The following is an 8,931-nucleotide window of genomic DNA, read 5'->3' on the forward strand; positions in this document are numbered from 1 at the left end:
TATTACAATTCATTCATCGACTCAGCATCTAGTGGCAATCTTGAACTCAATTGTTGGTGATGTGATCATTTTGGGTCTTGGCATGTACTTAGGAAGTCTTTTGGTTGTTATGACTATTTTGTATCTTGTTGGTATTTTAGATATTAAGTGTATATATATGCGATGATAATAGTTATTTTGTTGATATCTTGGTAGGTTGCTTGGATTATATGCCTAATGTTCTAATGGTTGAGAAAATATCATGCTATGTGATGTGTTTTTGTTGATGCTTGGAAAAGTATAATGGTTGGTATGCTTAAATTATGCCTTAGAGATGATTTGGTAAGATTGACGTTTACACCAATGTTTTGTTTGAAAAGATTTGGTAGTACCAGTACCAAGGTTATAAGGCTAATATGAAAGCAAATGTGAAATGGTTGAATGCATACATGTTTGGCTATTTTTGAATTGTTGGTTGAGGTGCCAATTATAGCATATTGGTTAGGCACCTAGGTTGGTTGATTTAATTGATGTTTTTGGCATGAATTTGGTGTTTTTGAATTTGTTGAAGTATGGTAAATTTGGTTGCTTCTGTCATAAGTGAAGTTAGGATTTTTAAGCTTGCATTGAAAGGTATTTTTAGGTATACACGGCCTGGCACACAACCGTAAGCCATACACGGGATTATGTCACGGCAGTGTGGTCTATAAATTTTTACATGACTTTGGTGCACATGGCCATAGTTTGTTACACGACAGTATGACCCATCTCACACAAGCTTAGCTCTCTAATAGGTTCTAAAAGTAACATGTTTTAGTCTCATTCCTGATGCATTTTTCAATTATTATTTGATGTTAATTGTGAATTTTATGCTCCTAGTCATTTAGATTCATGTTTTTATACTTAAGAGAGTATTTTGGAACAAAACGAGCAAAAAACGAGTGAAAACTGGAAAATTGGAGCAAGTTACAAGAGCCACATTGGCTGGACCACTCCATACGTCTTAGACACATGGCCATGTTGATTTCACGAATTGCACTCTAGACAGCGGAAAAACACGATTTTTATGGTTTTTCAGGCATTCTAAGACTTATATATGACAAAAATAAGAAGACAGGAGCGAGCCGTCATAGAATATTCAAGAAAACAACTTGAAAAACACTATTGAAGTTGATTCTAAAGCATATTTCCATCAAGATTGAAGATTCTCTTTTGATTTCTTTGGAGATTATTATGAGTTTCTTTACTTCTTTTGGTTATACTATATTTTAGATTTTTTATTTGCTAGTATGAACTAATTTTCTAAATACCTAAGGAAATGAACCCTGTGATGGATTCTGTCATTTGATTTTTATTTTACACAATAAAGACTTAGATCTTGTTCTCAATTATGTGTGCTTTATTCTTGGTTTAATATTTCTAGACTATTGATCCATGTAACGCCCTAAATAATTTATTTTTGATTCTATAAATATCTAACACAAATATATGTCTGCTTCAGTGGTTAAGTATTCTGGGTGTGTCTGAGAGGTCTAGGGTTCAAGTCTGATTTTCGTAAATTTTGTTATTTTTGATTCAAGCCTTACCCTTGTGGAGTGGGCTTACATAAGATTGTCTGATAATTCATATCAGAATAAGCCTACTGGTTTGAGTGGTAAAGGAGTTGGTGTGTTAGGGGTCTTGTGTTCGAATCCCTGGATTGGCAAGGATGTTAATTTTTGTTCGGTTGTCTGATGGAGTTTTGGTGGAGTTGGGATTCTAAGAAAGTTGTTTGTTAGTGGGTTCGTGGGGAGTAAATTGAGGGATTTAGTGGATATTTCTATTTTTATTATTTTATTTCTTTTTTAAAATTTTTCTCTCTTTTCTCCAAATTTTATTTCTCAGTTTTTCTTCAATTTTTTCTTTGTGGTTTCTGATGTTTTTCCCTTTTTCAATAAATTCATTAATTCGTTCTCTTTCATCGAATATGTTGGTGGTCCTATCGTGTAATCATGCCTTTGGTTTGTGGGGTTCTCTAATCGATTGGTAAGTGAGCGTTGTGTGTCTATGACTTTTGTTTGAGATTTTGGCGATCACAATCTTTAATGATTGATTAGTGGTAATTTGTGTTTAGGAGTAGATTGTAGAGCAAGGAATTGCACTTCAGCGGTTTAGTGCGCGTAAGAGGCGATTTGTCATTAGTGGTAAGTCAGTTCCTTGTTGGTTCTTATTTCGAATTTGTTAACCAATCTGCTTAATCGATGTTGGGTACTCTGTTTTTAGGTTTTTAAAGGCTCGTGATAGTTTTCTCATCAAATCAATACCAGGTGTGTTCCCAAAATGCAAAAAACAAAGTTTCGGTGAAAGCCAAAAATGCCTACTGTCGACACCACATGGGCGTGTGGTCGCCCATGTGGTAGACCATGTGTGAGACACGGTCGTGTGTTTGACAAAGGGGCAACTGTGCACAAGACATAGCTGTGTGGTGGTGTGAGCCACATAGGCTAGGCCAAGTTGGGCATGTAGGCCCACACGAGCATGCCACACGGGTGTGTGTTTTGGGCCAGGCTGTGTGGGCCACACGGGCAAGGCCAATCTGGGCATGTAGGCCCACACGGGCATGTGGAACCATATTTATGAAATTTTCCCTAGGGTTGCAGGGTCGTTTTGATCGACTATGGGCCTACTATTAGGTCGGTAAGGGCTAACCAAACCCTATTTTGCATGCTATGATATTCTGATAGACTGATCTGTGTAGGATACTAAATGTATGTCTATTTCTATATATAAGCATGTAAAGCATGTTCTGTAACTATTTTTGGGGTGGGATTTGTATGTGGAGGAAGTGTTCTGTATAGCGATCATCACCCTTATTATAGCAGTATGATTGCATATTATCTAATATGTGTCGTAATGGCACGATATAGTGTGTAGAGGATGGGGGTAGGATTCTGTTATCTGTATCTGAATTGGACATAAGTTTGTATTTGTATCTGACTGAGCATGAGATTTCTGAATGTTTTTCCTCCCTATTTCTGTTAGGTTACACACTGAGTTTACGAAAACTCACATCTGTTTGTCTATTCTGTTCAGGCAATCCACAAACTTAGGCGGATTGGTGCAGCGGAGACTCAGCGGTGACCATGATCATGCTTAGCAATTATGGTTTTTATTAAAATTTCAGACTTAACTGACAGTTTGTAATTTCTGGGGGCTCTCGAGATTGTATGGTTTTTAACTATTGATATTGGTTTTGTTTGATAATTTGCATGCTTCGACAAAACATTTTATGAAAACGACGATTTTATGCAAATAATTTTTTTCTAAAATACAAACGAGATTTCCAAATTGTATCGGTTTTATTAAACTTTCGTTGTAAATTATGTTTTGGCAAATGAATTAAATAAATCACTTTTTTAGTAATAATTATGAATGAATACGAGTTATAATAGTTGAATGGTTTATCGAAACAACTCAGTTTTCAAAACCCATTCTTTGTGACGTCTTCGGATTCGACCATAACGTCTAAGTCGAGTTTGGGGTGTTACAATCCATGTTTGATGTGCTTAAATCAGAAGAGGAATAGACCCTTTTTAAGAGTAGATCTAGCGTAATTGAGTGGAGTTGCATGCAATCCTAGAAATAGGATGACATAAATCTATTAGATTAGATTCAAATCTAATAAGGAAATCCATAAATCGAGTTAAGGAGATAATAGGGGTTTTAATTGGAAAGAAATTTCAATTAATCAACCTAGAGTCAGTTCCTCTTATTCTTGAAGGGAGATATTAGCATAATATAGGAATTTGTATAAGTCAAGATACTAAATAAAGAAATTGCGCAAGTTAGATTGATAATGACGGATGAAATCTAGGTAAATTCTTTTCTGGATATTGTTTCACTTATTAGTTATTTACTCAATTATTTTCCTTATTTGTTATTTGTCACATTTGTATTTAATTAATTTAGTTAATTTTAGTTACCAATAAATCACTCGAGTTTATCAATTAAATAATAAAAAGACAGTAATTTTAGTCTTCGTGTGAACGATATCGTTGCTCACCATAACTATACTATTAATTGATAGGTGCACTTGCCTTGGTCAGATTTTTAGTTGGTTTACAACTGCTTCAAGTTTTTGGCGTGATTGTTGGGGACTAAAATATTAGGGAAACTTTATTTCTATTAATTTAACCATGTTTTATTTTTATTTTAATATTTTTGTTTTTAATTTATTTTTTTTGTTTGCTTGATTCTGATAGGTTGTTTTGATTTATGACTAGAGGAAACCCAATGGAACTGTTAGTTTATGATAGTGAAATCGAAAAAACTACTTGCAGAAATCATAGAAAAGTTAGAAAAGAAAGAAAAAGTCAACAAATTTTAATAGATGATCAAGAGGAAAAGGATATTACTGTGGAGATGGATGATAATCAAAATAATCAACAGCTTCTTGCTCCTCATGCTATGTATGATTATGCTAAGCCTACTATAATTCGAGCTGAATCAAGTATTGTCAAACCAACTATTACTATAAACAATTTTGAGCTAAAGTAGAACACAATTCAGATTACAGTTATTTGGCTAACTTTCTAAAGATTTGCAACACTTTCAAGATAAATGGTGTTATTGATGATATCATACGCTTACTGTTATTCCCATTCTCTTTAAGGAGCAAAGCAAAACAATTGTTGAATTCACTTCCATGAGGTTCTATCATGACTTAGGATTAGATGATTGAAAAGTTTTTGTTGAAGTACTTTCCACTGGCTAAGAAAGCTAAGTTGAGGAACAACATCTCTTGTTTTTCTCAAATTGATTTGGAGACATTATATGATGCATGGGAGAGATTTAAGGATCTTTTGAGAAGGTGTCCTCATCATGGGTTACCTTTGTGGTTAGAAGTTCAAACCTTTTACAATAGTTTGAATCTCTCGACTAGGCAACTAATTGATGTAGCAGCTGGCAGAACATTGAATAATAAGGCACATGAGGAGCTCAAGCGTTTATTAAGGAGATGACATTGAATAACAATCAGTGGCAAGTCATGAGAATGAAACTAATTAAAGCAGCCAGTGTTTATAATATTGATGCAGTTTCTTTGTTAGAAAATTGATGGCTTGAAATTGTCTAAGTAGGTGAATTTAGTAGTGCAATGTAATCCAAATGGAGAGGGGATGATTAATTCAGAATGTTCACTATTCAGTTCTAGCATAGAGCATGAGCAAGTCAAATTTATAGGTAATAATTCTAGAGCTCAAAATAACCCCTATAGCAATAATTATAATCCAGGATGGAGGAATCGTCTGGATTTTTCTTAAGGTGGTTAAGGTACTCAAAGGTCACAACCTCTTCTAGGTTTTCAACAACCTTATCAGCAAAAAATGAAACCGAACCTTGAGAAGATCTTAGCTAAATTTATTTTAGTTTCTAGAACTTGATTTCAAAACACTGAAGCAGCTTTGAAAAATCAACAAGCATAAATTCAAGGACTTGAAAATTAGATTGGACAACTTCCTAAATTGGTTTCGGAAGACAACAAGGTAGTTTACCTAGTACCATTGAAACAAACCTAAAGGAGCAAGTCCACCCAATCACTGTTCGAAGCATGGAAGGGTTAGTCGAGCGTGAAAAGAAGCTGCGTCTAGAAGTTGTGGAAAAAATGATAGGGTTGAGGAAATCAAGAAAGAGCATAAGCTGGTGGTTAGCGAATACAAACCATGAATTCCATATCTAGAAGCATTGAAGTAGACCGCATAAAAAAAATATGGTAAATTTCGTGAATTATTAAAAAATTGCATATTAACTTACCTTTTGTTTAAGCTCTTTCCTAGATGCCAAAGTATGCAAAATTTTTAAAAGAGCTATTAACAAATAAAAGGAAGTTAGACGACTTGTCAACTGTGGAGCTCAATGAGGATTGCTGGGCCATTTTTCAAAGCAAACTACCCAAAAAGCTTAAAGATTCGGGGAGTTTCACTATTCATTGCCTTATCGATAGTTTAAATGTTGAAAAAGCTTTGGCTAATTTGAGGACTAGTATAAATGTAACACCCTTTACCGCATTCAACGCCAGAACAGGATATGAGGCATTACCGGACTTACAATCGAGCAAACATACAATTTCGGGTCATAAATTTTCATCCAAATTAATAACATTCGCATTCAATCATAAAGTCCCTAATACGAGCCTACGCAGCCAGAAACATGCCTTGGAAATGGTTCGAGACTAAACCGAGCACTTAGGAAATTTTTAAAAAACTTGAAAATTTTTTGCTATGAACAGGGGTTACACGCCCGTCTGGGCAAGTCGTGTGGTCACACACGCTCGTGTCCCTAACCGTGTAACTCTCTGTTTTGCCATGCATGAACATGACCAAGTCACACGCCCATGTGTCAGCGCGGTGTGATAAATTATATTTTCATAAAATAGGTGCAAACTTCACACAGTCGGGACACATGCTCGTGCCTGAGGCCATGTCCCTCACTGGTTGAGACACACGCCTGTGTTTCTGCCCGTGTGCTCAATCCTAAGCATTTTGTTTCTAAAAATTAAGGTGTAAGGAACAAACAGCCGAAACACATGCCTATGGGCAGACCGTGTGTCACACACGGCCTAGACACACGCCCGTATAGACAAAAAAAAGGCTATTTACCAAGCCATTTGTCACCCTCATTGACACCTACACATACAAGTTCAATGGAATAATCCATGGCATGTTTAAGTAACCAAAACATCCATAATCAAGGCTAAATCATATTATTCATTACTATCACTTAACATACTCACTATAGCATATTTTACCAAATCAATTCATACCAACTTCACATTCACAAGAGTCAACATGCATACTTTCATCATGCATAATTCTACTTAGATTTCCTAGCACACAAAAGGACCAATCTCATCCATTTCACAACAAATCATTTAACCATAGTAAACATATAGAAACCCATTACAAAACACATAAACAAAAGCCATCAACACATATACTTATATAACTGGGCTTACAACCATTTTAGCCAAAATGAGCCAATTACATGGCTAAATATCAAATCACCTTAAACAAATATAAGTCAATACATTTAGCCAAATCAAATGACACATATAACAAAATGACTAAGCCCCTATACATGCTATACTCTCAAAATGTTTTAAAATCATCGGTACCCAAAGGACAGTTTGATAGTGTGATGCGACTTCTGACGATCTTAATCTCGAGCTAGATTGGTGACATTATAAAACGTTGAAAATAAAACGGAGTAAGCTTTATAACTTAGTAAGCTCGTCTTAAGAAATAAGCAACCTTGCCATACATTAATCATGAAGTAATATAACATAAGATGACAAAATTTACCATAATCTCATAATCTTAATTCACTTCCATCACAACTTACCTTGAAATGGTCATTTCATGAATTAATAATCATAAGCTTCAAGTACATACCTGTACCATCTCGTAACGAATTTACACTTATTCTCATCTTTGACATACCCGTGAACCACTCAGAATAATAATGTCGAATACTTGGGACGCTTGCACACTAAGTGCCACATATGTAGCCAATGCTACCTCAGGAATAATTTATCGTTCTCGAGTTAATCAACGGGCCTGCTCACACAAGCTGTCAGTCCAGACGTAGCTACTCAGTGCTGCTCACAATAGCTGTCAAGTAATCGCAACATATGCTAGTATACTCAACCACCAGTATGACGTATGAGACCAGAACCCATATCACATAATCACATAACACATGGTAACCCTAGTGGCATGTCACTTGTATACTAATCTATTCTTAAGGTTCAAACGAGATTTCTTGCTTATTGAATCGTCGTCGAACTTGTCCATAGAGTTAAACTCGTCCACACAATCAATCATATAGTTCATGCAATATTAAAGCATTTAAATACAACTATATCAAAGCTTATTTAACATATGAACTTACCTCAGATACAAAAATGGCTATTAGTTCGATTTAGTCCACAACCTTATTATTTCCCCCGTCTAAACTCGAAATTCATTTTTCTTGATCTATAATATCAAATTTAACTTATTCAATCATCACATTATTCAATTCAACCCAAAAACACACTATGGCAAAAATTACATTTTTGCCCCTAACCTTCTAACATTTTTTCAATTTAGTCCCTAGGCTCGTAAAATGAATTTCTTACAATTTCGTCACAACCCAAGCCTAGAAAAACCTTTTTCATGCTCATGACAGCCCACATTTTTCATTTATTAACATTTTTCTACTCATTTTATAGACTTTTACAAATAAGTCCCTATTTTTCGTGTTTACCAAAAATCACTTTACAAAAGTCGTTTAACAAACAACAAACATGCATTTTCTACCATAAAAATCAAAATACATACATTTTCAACATGGGTAAAATTTTAAACTTCACTGTTCTTTCAAATTAGTCCTTGAAATTGCTAAATCAAGTTACAATGATCTAAAAAATATAAAAATCGTTAGAAAAGGGACAAGAACGGACTTACAATCGAGCTTGAAAGTGGCCAAAACCCTAGCTATGTCTTCTCCTTGCAATTTTCGACTATGGGGGACTAATTTGATAAAGATGACATCTTTTATTTGTTATTTTTTGTCTTTATTTACCAAATGACTAAAATGCCCTTCACTTAAAACTTTGATATTTTATCTAACCATGACCATTTTTGTCCATACAATATAATGGTCTAATTACCATTTAAGGACCTCAAATTTAAGAATTCATAGCAATTAGGCACCTTTAACATAGAGAACTCAAGTTTTGCAGCTATCGCAATTTAGTTCTTCTAGTCAACTTGGACACCCAATCGATAAAATTTCTTAACGAAATTTTCACACAATCATTCAATCATACTGTAGACTTTAAAGAAATAATAAAATAAATATTTCTATGTCAGATTTGTTGTGACAGCCCTAAAGTGACCCCAGTCAGAAAGTGGTTTCGGGACCGCTAAACCG

At 34.8% G+C, this 8,931-nt stretch overlaps 1 non-coding gene across 1 annotated transcript; it reads right to left on the minus strand.

Moving 5' to 3' along the window:
* Positions 1 to 4,739: 4,739 nt before the first annotated feature.
* On the minus strand, positions 4,740 to 4,846 carry LOC128288289 (small nucleolar RNA R71). The gene has a single exon (XR_008278724.1). It is a non-coding gene; the product is annotated as a small nucleolar RNA R71 (small nucleolar RNA).
* Between the last annotated feature and the right edge of the window lie 4,085 nt (positions 4,847 to 8,931).

The sequence above is a fragment of the Gossypium arboreum genome, unplaced genomic scaffold (assembly GCF_025698485.1).
Source record: "Gossypium arboreum isolate Shixiya-1 unplaced genomic scaffold, ASM2569848v2 Contig00193, whole genome shotgun sequence".
Taxonomy (NCBI): Eukaryota; Viridiplantae; Streptophyta; class Magnoliopsida; order Malvales; family Malvaceae; genus Gossypium; species Gossypium arboreum.